The 14,024-nt window shown below is 39.3% G+C and overlaps 1 protein-coding gene across 1 annotated transcript in view; it reads left to right on the top strand.

Moving 5' to 3' along the window:
• Nucleotides 1-11,497: 11,497 nt before the first annotated feature.
• Nucleotides 11,498-14,024, top strand: part of LOC140140374 (probable ATP-dependent RNA helicase DDX60) — a 105,856-nt gene continuing 103,329 nt past the window's right edge. The window contains exon 1 of the mRNA XM_072162135.1: nt 11,498-11,782. The gene's annotated coding sequence lies outside the window, so the exon portion shown is untranslated. The remainder of the gene's footprint in view (nt 11,783-14,024) is intronic.

Genomic DNA, 14,024 nt, shown 5'->3' with positions numbered 1-14,024 from the left:
AACATTTAATATTGAACTTACTCAGACTTTTACGGAGAATGTTACGTGATCAATGAGTAATATCTTGTACAATACAGTCGTGAAGTTGATTACACTACTCGCTGATTGCTGCAAAATGCCATGTGCATTGCATGATTTTCCTGTGCTCTTCCTGTTTACTCAAGGGTGCATTGCACACCACTAAATTTTTCCGCATTTGGTGTAGTCCCGCAAAAAATAGCGCCTATGCGAACTTTTATCTTGATCTTGATATATCGTCCATCGGGGATCCTTTCGAACGGTACAGAATTTCAGTTATTCTTGCTTGGTTTATGAAAACAATAGAATATGCTCTCAACGTTACAAATCTGTTTAAAAATGTTTCGAATTGATGACCGGTTGTCGGAATAATATCAACGCCGGAACTTGTAAGGAGGCCCAAAATGTTAGCTGAAATACGCGAGGGCGCTGTTCAGGTGCTCGTATCTCAAGATATTGACTCTATATGGAAACAAAATTTTAATTAAATTCCAAAATTAATTGTTCTGTTGTAGGAAATCAAGTCGAAACTGTCAAAATCTTGTCACATGGGATAGAAAAACGAACCTAAGTTAATTCTTAGTAATGTATTTTATGTGTATTTTAATGGGAGGCTTATTCAGTGGTGTGTCCCCAAATCAGGTGGTGGTCGCGGTGCATTCTCTAAATTCAGTAAATTTTCATCGTCAACCATGTAATTGAATGGGATTATTTTGAAATTTTAAAACGCTTGAAATATCACAAACAAATAGGTCTATGTTAATAAATAATATAAATAGGGGCCTACAAGCTAAAACCGTGGGGTTCGATAATGAACCCCACAAAACTAACCGAGTAGGCCTATATGGAAGTGCCGGGGAAAAATGCCATATGGCCGGGTAGACCCTCCCGCACAGTTTTGTAGAACTTGAGAGGAATTGGGCGCTGGGAAATGGTTTTGGTCGCTGTGTAGAATCGGGGTGGGTGGGGTGGGGGGTGAAGGACTATGGCATATTTTGATAGGCTATTATGTAATTATGTATCGGTCCATTTATCCAGGCCGGACCGAACCGAGACTGTGGGACAGTCTAACGGCCGGGCGGTTTCACACGTTGCCGGCTCTATCATGCCACTCACCGCCTGCCCAAATCAAACGGAAGTGATTCCAACAAGAACTGTGTAAAAAAAGAACGCCGTCGCAATGTTCATGTTTTTATTACAAAGTAAAACACAACAAACAAAATTACAAATCACAATAATCACTGAATGAAAATTAAATTAAAAAAACAAAACAAACAAAAACAGCTAAAGGGTACCAAGTAGGCCTATAGGCCTATGTAGGCCTACCGGGTAGCCTATAGCAAAAGGACAGTCAGGGGCGTAGCAAGAGCATCAGGGGCCCATGGACAAGGAGCAGTACGGGGCCCTTAACCAGGGCGGAATTTACCTTGTGGGGGCCCTGGGAGGCCCTGAAATCACGTGCCGATGAAGGCCTGTGCATTCAAGTCAGTGGCTAAGTTTTCGTACACGTATAATAAAGAGGGGGACTAATATATTTTGTTCCGATGTTACTAGGACATTTTCGCGCAAAGCACGCGCAAAAATTCAATTTCAAACTATTTGTTTTAGCCCCAGATGAATTTTGCTATTTGAATACCCGCGAAGCGCGGAAAATTTTACAATTTTGCCCTATTTTGGCACAAAAACATGCTGTTATTGGGGTTAAAAGAAAGATGCATAGGGCAATTTTGGGGCCCCTGGGAATCGTAAATCCGGCCAAGCTCTCCTTTATCACCCCTTAATTTTCGCTTTTGTGCTCGGGGGCCCCTGAACCCTCGGGGCCCATGGACTTCGTCCACCCTGTCCCCCCGCTTGCTACGCGCCTGAGGACAGTAGGGCCTAAATGGGGTAACTTCGTAGGCCTACACTTTTCGGAGTTTTTAAACCACTGCTTCCAAACAAAACCAATTATATTTCTAATTAACTCTTTTTTGTGACATTAGGGTTCCCTTCTACATCTTGAAGTTCCGGGTTGAAGTTGAAAAAGATTTTTTAATAATTTTGTAAGGGTGCTCTAGGGGTTAAAAATAGCCTGACCAAAGTTACCTCGCATTTGGGGCAACTTTGGCCAGAGTATTAAAGAGTAAATAAATAAAAAAAAATGATCTTCGCTGTGTATGGGCAAGTTGTTATTTTTTGTGACATTTGACCCCTTGCAAAATTAATCAAGCACACATCCTTGCTCACAAATATTGATTTTTATTTTTTCTGGAAAAAAATGCACATTTTTGGTCAAAAATCCTGATTTTTTGTCAATTTCGAGGAAATTGGACATGAGCGACTATTATTTCTTCCAAATATATTTCTTAACAAATTGATACCAAATATGACTAAAAACAATACTGCTGTACAAAACTATGACCATTTAAAAAAATATATTTGACCGACCAAAGTTACCCCGCTGACCGAAATTACCCCCATTTTATGGTAGGCCTGCATGGCCAACATTGAAACAACCTTAAAAACAATAATTACAAAATAAAAGTAATTTTATAATGAACATGATGAAGAAAAAGTTACACATGATCAGAGGAATGTTATGTAGGGCCTACCCAAGAAGGTCCAAATTATAAATAAAAAATAAAAACGGGACCCCTTAGTGTTAAAACCACCGTTCAAATAATAGCCCTGAGTCACCGAGGGGGGGGGCACTTACATTACGTGATGGACACCATGCTCATGTATGGACTCTCGAAACGCACCCTAAACGAGTATTACTCAGCGCGTGCAAAACATACCCTAAACAAGTATTTTGACATTTTTTAACACTAAGAAAGTAAAAATTCATGTTCAGGTTCTTGTTTAATATACTAGTGTACCTGTAGCTGTAAGAGCACCTGTAGCCGTGATAGTGACAGGGTTGGCGATTTTTTTGATTTTTTTAAAAAAATTAAAAAAATCGATTTATTTGATTTAAATCGGATTTTTTTGATTTAAATCGATTTTTTTGATTTTTTTTTATCCCAAGAACTGCTATACCCCATGATAAAGTCTAAAGAGACCAGTAGAATGCTAGACATATGCACAATCCTATCAGTATTTACAAAAAATCAAAACGTTTTCAGATGTGTAAATTTCAAAGAAAAAATTTGGTAAAATCATGGGAAAAAACCTGTTGAATTCTGCACCTTAATTCTTAAAAATGATTTTTTTATCAATAGATAAAATGACATCATAGAGGTATTTAATTGTATCCAAAAGGTGTAGAAACATTACAAATGAAGTAAAACAGGCAATTCAAGATAGAAATTAACTTAAATTTATCAAAAACGGGAAAAACTGAAAAAATTGATTTAAATCAGTGATTTAAAAAAAATCATTTGATTTAAATCGTGATTTAAATCATGATTTAAATCAATTGATTTAAATCGCGCCAACCCTGTCCCGTGATATGGAGAATTACTTTAATCAGACGAAGTTTAAAATGTAGGCTCCTGGATGACCTTTGACCTTGGATGACCTCGATTTTAAGTTTTACGTATTCCCCTCATATAAGGGACGCACCATTTGATACTCAGAGGGGGGGGGGGGGTAGGAAGTTGGGGTCCGGGAAAGAAATTTTTTTTCGCCGCCAAAGGCGGCGAAGTTTTTTTTTTTTTGCCGCCGAAGGCGGCATGTTTTTAAAAACAAATTTCATGCATTTATACACAGTTAGGTGGGGAGGGTTTTTTTTTTTAGAGTTTGTGGGGAAAGTTTTTTTTTTGCTCATGTAGTGGGTGAAGTTTTTTTTTTTTGAAAACTTCCTCCCCCCACCCTGAGAATCTAATGGTGCGTCCCTAAAGGATTACACCCATCAAGTTTGACCCCGATCGGACAATTGAAATTTGAACCTCTGTGATGACCTTTGACCTCGGTTTGCCTCAATTGTATCTCGGGCATGTATTCCCCTCGTATCAAGGATTCCACCCACCAAGTTTGAGCCCGATCGGATAACGTTTGAAATTTGACCTCTCCATTATGACATTTGACCTCGCTTGACCTCAATTTTATTTCGGGCATATATTCCCCTCGTATCAAGGATTCCACCCACCAAATTGTTCTGATAGAAGCCAAACATAGTCTACCGGTATTTTACCCTTTTTCATTTTGCCATTAAACTTTGGTACCTTAAGCAAGTATTTTGCTTGGAAAAGTATACCCATTTTCCTGATTTTTGACGTTTTTGATACCCTAAACAGGTACAGCGCTGTACTTGCCCAATGCTGAAAAACAACCCTTTTTTACTTGTTTCTTTAAACGAGCATGGTGTCCACCTTGAAATACAAGTGGCCCCGGGCCCGAGTCCGGCCCGAGCAGCCCGACCGACGGTTTTTTTTTCTGTGGTCGGGGGGTCATTTTTTTTGCATGTAAGCTAATTTACTTTTTGGAGGAAATTCAGCATACACCCCCACACACCAAAAAAAATGATAATAAAAACCCATCGATATCAAACTAATTGTCAGAGCAGAGTTTCTTTTCGCCACATTTCTGGTAAATTGGGAAAATATTGGTTAGGCCTACAGTGAGGCAAAATTGGGCTTTTTTTTAACAACAACAAAAATGAGAAAATTTTGAAAAATAACCCATCTGGATCCATTTAGATCCCGGATTTCGCTTGGAAAAAATTTTAACCAAAGAATAGTTGGCCATAGCCTATCTCAGGTGTTTTGTTACCTGGGCAACAGGGAAACAATTTATTATTTAAAGCCCATTGGATCATGCTAATCTTGATCTATTTTGTGATGTTACCAAATACTTGAGATACCGTATAGCAAACTATTCTTTGTTTAAAATGTTGTTCCAAGCGGGATTTTAAGACCACTCTGAGCGAAATCTGAGCATTTTTGATTTTTTTACCCCTGTAGGCTACATAATGATGGAGACCAAAATTTGACATTTTGATCTTTAGGCCTTCAATAACTCAAGCGAACTAGCCTATACATCGGAGATAGGTCAAACTATACTTTTTCTGAATCCTAATAATGAGAGGAATACAATTAGATGATTTTTTGTATCCATACTCCCCCCAATTTTGAATTTTGAGGCCTGCATTAGCGGCCATTTTGGAAATGTACAAATTAACATTTCCCCTGTGCCCATTTTTGGCCTTTTTGGATATATATAGGCCTATGTCAGTATGTTCAGGATCTAGGAGGGTGTTTAGAGCCTGTCACTAGCAAGCAAAAACGTGTGTTTTATTTTTGGCTAGCTCATAGGCCTACGTAAATTCGTCTAGATTCCAAGATTCCTAGATTCTGTAGCGTAAAATGACAAATAGGCCTATATTAGGCCTATGCCAAAAAATCATTGTTGAATCCTTCCCGGGAACCCTTCAGGGCGCGCACCACCAAATAGAATAGGCCTATATTGCTTTCAAACCTGGTCTCACAAGTTCATCATGCAGTTATTGTTAACTACATGTATGCACACAACACAGGGCACTCACAATAGGCAATTGAGCCCTACTGGTAGCGCTGTGTTGTAGCTATACGGGATGAACTAGTTAGCATCATATATAAGTATAAAAGCTATGATTTTAGTACTTGCTCTATGTTTCAATTACTTATTCTTTTCCAAATATCTGAATCTTCAACCCGGTACAAGCTTTAATAACGGGGGATAGGCCTACATTTTTATTAAAAAGAAATCCTACCATCTATCCAAACTCGCCGTGTTATTCCAATGCACATTTTGCTTCACCGGGCAGCCCTGGCTTGGTCATATTTGGAAGATTGGTGTCATAAAACCGTCATAGGTACAAATTTAGTACTTTCTGTCAATCAAGTATGGCTTATTCTCTACATGTCAATCTTTAAATAATTGGCATAGTCCTTATAATAACGGTGGTCCGCCTTGATGAGTAAATGACAGCAAACAGCTGCCTTTCAGTGAAAAATAACCCAAAACTCGGTCAGTGGAGCTCCGCTCGTACATGTCATTAGCGTCATTATCGATTGGATTAGTCGTCCGTAGCGGACAATTCGGTCTCTCATTGGATTAATATTATCCGGTGGTAATAAATTTGCATTGGACAATAGATTACTGGTATATAATGGTTTAGTACTGCATATATCGGTTTAATCTTTAATAAGCGGGTTTATGGCTGGAAAGGTCACGGTGATTTTGCCGTGGACGAAACTGCACTATGTATTGAATGCATGGATGTATCAGGGGCGTAGTTAGGGGGGACAAAAAAACTTCGGGGCACAGACAGTGGCGGCGCCACGGGGAGGGCATGGGGAAATGCCCCAGTCAGAACTCTTGACCCCTTTTGCCCCCAAAAAAAAAAAACCCAAAATTACGAAAATTTCCACCGTACGGTAATTTTGCGCAAAATTTTGTTGATTTTGCCCCCCCCCCTGAAATTCACTTTGCCCCCTAATTCCCCCCCCCCCCAGAAAAAATTTCTTGGCGCTGCCACATGGGCACAGATGAAAAGCAAATGTAACATAGACCTATACAGTACCGGTTGTGTGATTAGAGAGACTTTAGAGCTTCAAAAAAAAAAAGGCTCTACTGGATGATGTGCGCGCGTAGCACGCAAAGTTTGTATTTTACACTACTTTCGCCCATCATCGGGATGAAAAGGGTTTTTTTGTGACAATTTTACAATACTTTTGGCCCATGAAATTGATATATAAAAAACAAAAACTTTTTTGACCCCCCTTATAGGTGTCAAAACTTTCTTGACCCCCCTTTTGCCACATCTTTTTTAATTTTGGAAGGCCCAAACTTTTTTTGACACCCCCTGGAATTTCCCAGCCCCCATCAAGGTATTTATGAACGTCTCTAAGGGGTTATCATTTTCTTCGGATGGGGGTACCAAATATACGGGGGGGGGGGGCATAAATTTTTGGAAAGAAAAGTAGGGTGGGTCTAAAAGTTTTGATGACCAAAATGTAGGGAGTCACAAGATGACCACAGATAGTGTGTTTATTTTATTAAAAATACTGATTTCAATACAATTTTAGCAGCCCCCCCTTTTTTGACATGAAAATTATGGGTCAACCCCATAGAAAAGCATATAGGCCTAGGCCTAAACTCAATTTTTCCAGGACAATTTGTGGTCATTTTTTCAGCCCCCCCGTTAGAAGGGTTAAAAATTTCAGGCCACCCCCTTTTGCATCAGCCCCCCTAACAAGTGTTTGTGAACGGTCCCTTAATAGACTCTGTGGTGGTGTAGTCCTAGGCCCGCCTATTAACTATTTACGTGTATTTCAATGGGACCAGGTTGGGACCTTATTTAGTGGTGTGCGCCCTCGAACCGGGCCAGAAATGGACTTTGAGCGGATATTTCCAGGGCAGGGGCAAATCCATTATTGTCCGGAATTTTATAGTGTAGGCCTAAAATTGTGTGTCATATAGCACGTACATGAGAGCTACGGGCCCGCCGAGCAACTGTGACGCGATGGCAGCATAGACCCTGGAAATAGGGTCTATGATGGCAGCCTATGGGGAATCCCCATATTTATTGGTTATCACGCAACACTATCATCATGATCATAGTGACTGTGCACTTGCAGTTGCACTGCCCTTACGAAAATGGCACACAGTTTTTGAACGCATGCAGCATGCAAGCAGCACGCGTGCCGCAACGCATGCAGCACGCGTGCAGTTGGTAGCGTGCGGATGCGTATATTTGGAACGAGGCACGCATGCAGGGAAGCGTGCAGATGCTTGCTGCATGCGTGCAGGTCATGAGCGTGTGCAGTTTGCATGCAGCATGCAAATCCATTAGCGTGCACTGCATGCGTGCAGCACGTACTGGCCATATATTATATGCGAGACAAAATCATGAAAAAAAAATTCAAAAACAATGGTTAACAGTGTATACTGTCCTTACAATTAGTCTTACATAACCTGGCTATCCATTTCACAATGAACCAAAATTGCCTAGCTTAATTTTATACAAGTCACTTATCTAACTTAACCTACCTGATTTTGAACCTGGGACCTTCTGCATGGGAGTCTGATGCTTTACCATTTGAGCTAAAAAAGGGGCATAAAGGACTCTAAAAAGGGGGGAAGGAGAAAGGAAAAAGGAGGAAGGAAGGGGAAAAGGGGAAAAGAGAGAAGAAGGAAAAAATGAGTTTGGTGGTGGAGTGGTAAGCACTTCCGCCTGTCACCCATTCGACCTGGGTTCAATTCCCGCTGTGCCAAGTTTTATATTTTTTGTCCTGCTGTTTTGATAATTTTGTAGCAGTTTTATGCAATATCTGTACTTAAAAGTAGGCCTACATCTAAGCTAATTTTTTAATTTTGTTTTTCAAGGTTTCCTCAAAAATAATGTAGTGTAAAAATATTAACATGAACTTTTACCCATATTCGAGAAATCGAAAAGGGACCTTCCCTTTCACAGGGATCTTTTTAATCTTCCAAAGGGTTAATTTTATCTTTTTACCTTTTCAAAAGGTGAATACAAAGATATTTGAATTCCATAATTAACCTACACGCCTACCCCCTTCTTTTTCTGAGAAATTGAAAAAGAAAACCCGATAGGCCTACCCCTCGTGGTGTCCAAATTCGAGAAATCGAAAAGAACTTCCCTTTTATAGGAATTTTTTATTCTTCCAAAGGGTTAATTTTATTTGTATTTTTCCAAAAGATGGATATAAAGGTACGTTTATACCAAAATAAACCTGACTACCAGTCCCCCCTCTTTTTCGGTGAAATTGAAAAAGACATCTTATCCGGCATATCCTACATTTAGTCCAAATTCGAGAAATCTGAAATGGACTTTTCAAAAAATTCATTTTAATTTTTCCAAAAGGTTTATTCTTTTTTTATATCTATCAAGAGATGGATATAAAGGTATATTTATACCACAGTAAACCTGAATACCTGCCCCCCCTCTCTTTCTGAGAAATTGAAAAAGACTTCTCCATTGCCTCATCATTTTCCTAGTCCAACTTCTAGAAATTGAAAATGGACCTTTCCCTTTTATAGGAATTTTTTCATCTCTTTTTCTGAGAAATTGAAAAAGATAACTTAATAGGCCTTCCCTTCATTTTGTCCAAATTCGAGAAATCGAAAATGGAACTTTCCCTTTTATAGGAACTTTATTCATTTTTATTCCCCCCGGGTATTCCCCCCAAGAGAAAAAGCATTAGGCCTATGTATAAAGGCAGCCGATAGGCCTACCTTTAAACCCACCTAAGAAGGTATGAAAATACCAAAAAGACTTTATCCTCTGGATCTTTTAGCAGGTTCTGTTCATTCCCGTTCTTTCTTTTCAAAAAATTGCGTATATGATTATCATACAGTGCATAATATACGCTCCGCTTCCGAGATAAATAAAATGGCGGACGTTAGTGATCACAAATCACAATACTTCCGGGTTCCGTATAAAAATACACGCATGCGTAGATTATGCCCCCGTATTGCCAGAGCAAGCCAGAGGGGGCATTACGGGCCCCGTAATGCCCCCTCTGGCTTGCTCTGGCAATAGCTCTGGCAATGTGTGGGAAAAGTCTGGGAATGTCTGGGAATTGTGTTGGAATGCTGGTATTGACTGGGATTTGGTTGCGATTCGCTGGGTGTTGTTTGCGAGTCCAATGGAGGTGGGGTGGAGGAGCTATTGGGGTATACACATTTGATTAAGTGTTCATATCAAAACGTTAGGGTACCCTAGCGTCATTGATCATTTTCTTATTTCATTCCATTAACAACCGTCCACTGACATCAACAAAATTCAGACATTTTCTCAAAACATTTGTATTACTAACCCCAACTTTGACATTATTAGTCGTATATCATGCTTCTTCATACCAAAACAATCATGAGAATGTCCTGCAATTTAAAATCGCATCGAAAACAATGTAGATGATATTGTTTACTCGCAAATAATTTTTATTCACCATCGCCTATGTATTACAAATGCTCCGATCTGTGCCTGAGATCCGCGTTTTTCAGCTTTTCTACTGCTTTTCTATGTATTTTGACCATTTATCTCAAAACGTTACAACGTCGTGGCACCATTTGTATACCTGCTTCCTTTTATCCAATTGAAGCTTGGGATGTTTCCAAGCTTCTCATCTAATAAAGAATCTGATTTGCCAAGTATCTCACTCGCTTATAGCGAAAAAACTATAAAAGGAGTATATGAACTTCTGAAGCAAAACCCCCATATCACCTCTGCATGAACCAGGTATATTGGTCTCTCCGCAATCTGTATACAGTGCGTGCAGTGACACGGTTGGTATGCTGAGATTTCACCAAAGGTTAAGGATGGTAATCTGAGAATGCATAGAGCCATACACAGAGATTGGGTTTGACCTTGTGATCCCTATAAGCAGTGTTGGAAAGAAGTAATAAGTCGCAGTGTGCAAAGGGTCTCTCACAGCTAAAACGTTTTGATATGTTAAGTTAATATAAGCAATATTTTGATGACTCAACCGGCCAAAGTGCATCATTTTATGAATATTGATCAAATTTACTGTGAATATTGATAACATTCACTATAAAAATGTTGAATTTTGTTTTGATTTTTTGCAGTGCCAATTAACTGTTGATTCATGAATGGCATACCAACATTGGCCCAATATTGCAATGCCAACTATCGAAAAAAATGGCATTCCAACATTGGGCCAATGATGCAATGCCTACTATTGAAACAGGAATGGAATTCCAACATTGGCCCAATGTTGCAATATCAACTTTCGAAACAGGAATGACATTCCAACATCGGCCTAATGTTGCAATGCCAACTATCGAAACAGGAATGGCATTCCAACATTGGCCCAGTGTTTCAATGCCAACTATCAAAACAGGAATGGCATTCCAACATTGGCCCAAAGTTGAAATGCCAACTATCGACACAAGAATTTGCTTGCCCTCCCCTCTAGACCTGCCAAAAATGCTTGCCCCCTTCCCTGTTGGCCTGCCAAAAATTGCTTGCCCCCCTCCCCTCTTGATCTGCCAAAAAATTTTGGTCCGAAGGCTAACTTATTTATTCATTGTAAACATTTAAATAATTTCACTTCTAGATCATTGCCAAATTGTGTACTTGATGTCAGTTGTGTAGTCATTGAAAATCCTGCATGCATGCAGCATTTTACCTTTACTGCTTCTGGAAACCCTGTATGCGTGCAGCATTCTAACTTTGTGATCTGAAAACCCTGTATGCATGCAGCAATATGCGTGCTGCATGCAAGATGCGTGCAATTTGCATGCAGTCCTACAGTCCGCACACAAGTGTAGTCTGCACGTAATTTGCGTACAGATTGGTAGTGTCTGCACGCAGGTTCTGCAAGCAAATTGTGTGCGCGGTGGATATTTGTGTGCGGTGCCTGCATGCACACAGCTGGTTCGCACGCATGAACACGCTACCAGCAGGCCTTTTGCATGCTGCACACATCTGCACGTGTGCTGCACACTGCCGCACGCGTGCTGCATGCTGCCGCACACATTTTTCATTGCTTGCATTTTCGTAAGGGTGGCAGCGAATCAGCGTTTACTCATTGATATCCCGGGATTGATATTTGATCACGTAACATTTTGCTGTGGTGTTCTGCTTTAGTCATTCTGCTATGCATGCAGAGACTCATAGTACGCGGGCCGACACTCTCTACTTGAATTTAAGCAAGCTGACACGCGTCTTGATTTCTGCATTCTGGTATTAAATGATGTTCTAAACCAAATGCTAGTGAGTAATTGGCCTACTGTGAACTCCATGCTTCATTTCGACACATTCTTCTACTGGCTCAGGCTGCTTCTGGCTCCGAGATCGAGATCAGTCAATTCAAAAGTAAGTCATTTTTCATGGCTTTATAGCCTACTGTGTTCAATGGGTCGAGCAATCTATTTATGCAAATAGAAGTACCGGGGGGTATCAAACCTATAGATGTTGCATTAAGATCTATTTTGACCAAATTTCCCTTTTACACCCCAATTTTGAACCATCAGACCTGATATTTTAATTAATAAATTCTAGAAGAAGGCTAGACAATAGATGTAAAAATTACGGTAGGCTACATTAGACACACAGCATACCAGCTGCGTACGCAGGAATTGTTTTTGACGGGGGCTGAACTTGAAGTAAGGGGGGGGGTTCTCTTGAAATTACACTATGGACCACAATGGCCTCACCCCAGTGGCATAGTTCAATAACCTCAATTAAGGTTATACAAAGAATCGTATAAAAAACGTATAAAAGACGTATTTAGTTGTTCTCTAAAACAGAGTTTTCTCAGTAATCAAATATCGCAGCAAGTGAAATGTTGGTGCATTGGATGTAGCTTAACATTTTTCTTGTGTGTTTATACAAATTTTTAGAATAAATTTGAAAATCCTTCATTTATAGCCGTTTTACGCACCATGTTCACAAGATCAAAAATGATGTTTTTTTCAAATGTGCGCCTCGTATAAAACCACGCCGAGTGATTGTTTTCTTCTTTTTTGTATTGTACTACAAATCGATTAAAAGAAATAATGTTGCAATGGGGAAGAACAAAATACAGTACCGATTAATTTTTAAAAGCCCGTTTTTGGGGAACATTTTCGAGAATCTTGTCTGAGAAAAAACTGTTTTGTGAAATTATCGATATCTTGATTACGGGACGTTAATTTAGACATCTGAATACCTACATTATTTCTCAACATTCTGCCAATTGCTATCCCATTTGATTTTCACTCCAAATTGAAGCTAGTATTGCAAACTAGAGCGATAACCGCACCATAGCTGAACCATGTGGCTTCGGCAGTATATTGTGGTAGGCCTATACCACTGTCACCCTGAGTCTGTAATGGACATAATCTCGAAATGCTACGAAGGTATGAACGCCCGAGTGGTGTTAATGAAAGAGGAAAAGTAAAGAATATAAAATAAACTAGAGCAACTGTGCCCTTTGCAAGGGCACGAGGTAAGTTAGGCGGATGACTGTGACGATCTGATCAAGCAGCAATACTGTGCAGGATAGTATTAATTTTAATAAGACTGTTTCATTATTTGCCGTTTTAAAGGCCCATTCAGTGATTTGCTCATCCGGACGATCGTAAAAATCATCAAAATTCAGATTTTGGTACCTTTGTAATTGTCTCGAGACAGCAGGAAAGCACAACAACACAAAGAATAGACTCCGCATTGCCCCCACGATCATGAGGACCATTTAATACACATAAGCTTATTTATAATAATTTCACAATCTCATAGAAATTAATACTATATTGAGATAATAACAGATTTCATATCAATTAAACAAATTATATACATTGAGATGATTAATTGCAGCAAGCATTTGGAATTATTTATCATCTTCATATAAATCAATAAATACACGAATTATTGGAAAAATGTGTACAAGCCAACCATATAGGCTGGACAAACAAAAGTTGACTTCTGAATCACATTTAACCAAATTTCATCTTAAGCAAATCTTAAGCATATCTTAAACAGATACATCTTTGGATCAAACAGAGGATTGGATTGGAAAACAGCATTTTTAACCGCAATTAAATAATTAGAAATCTCCAAAAGAATAAACAATGCCAACACTATCAAACGAACATTTTGTATGCAGCAGATACGGCATCAATGCTTAAACCATTTACTGATATATAATCCACTGATATTTACAACCAAGTAAATAAAGATACTCCAAATAAGCAACAAAGCATTTATAACCCTGGTATAAAACCGCAGTAGAAAGGGAGGAAAGCATGAAGGCAACCAATAGCCCACTATAAAACGCAGTAGAAAGTGGAGACAATCTACTGACGAGATTCTTCAGGTTTTGAAGAAACTCCACCACCCTCAATAAAAACGCAGTAGAAAGTGGAGACAATCTACTGACAAGATTCTTCAGGTTTTGAAGAAACTCCCCCACCCTCTATAAAAACGCAGTAGAAAGTGGAGACAATCTACTTACGAGATTCTTCAGGTTTTGAAGAAACTCCATACAAAGCTTTCAATAGCCCAATAAACATATTCAATACCATAAAACGCAGTAGAAAGTGGAGACAATCTACTGACGAGATTCTTCAGGTTTTGA

The sequence above is a fragment of the Amphiura filiformis genome, chromosome 19 (genome assembly GCF_039555335.1).
Source record: "Amphiura filiformis chromosome 19, Afil_fr2py, whole genome shotgun sequence".
NCBI lineage: Eukaryota > Metazoa > Echinodermata > Ophiuroidea > Amphilepidida > Amphiuridae > Amphiura > Amphiura filiformis.
The sequence above is the reverse complement of the archived record's forward strand: the minus strand, read 5'-3'. Positions and strand labels throughout refer to the sequence as shown.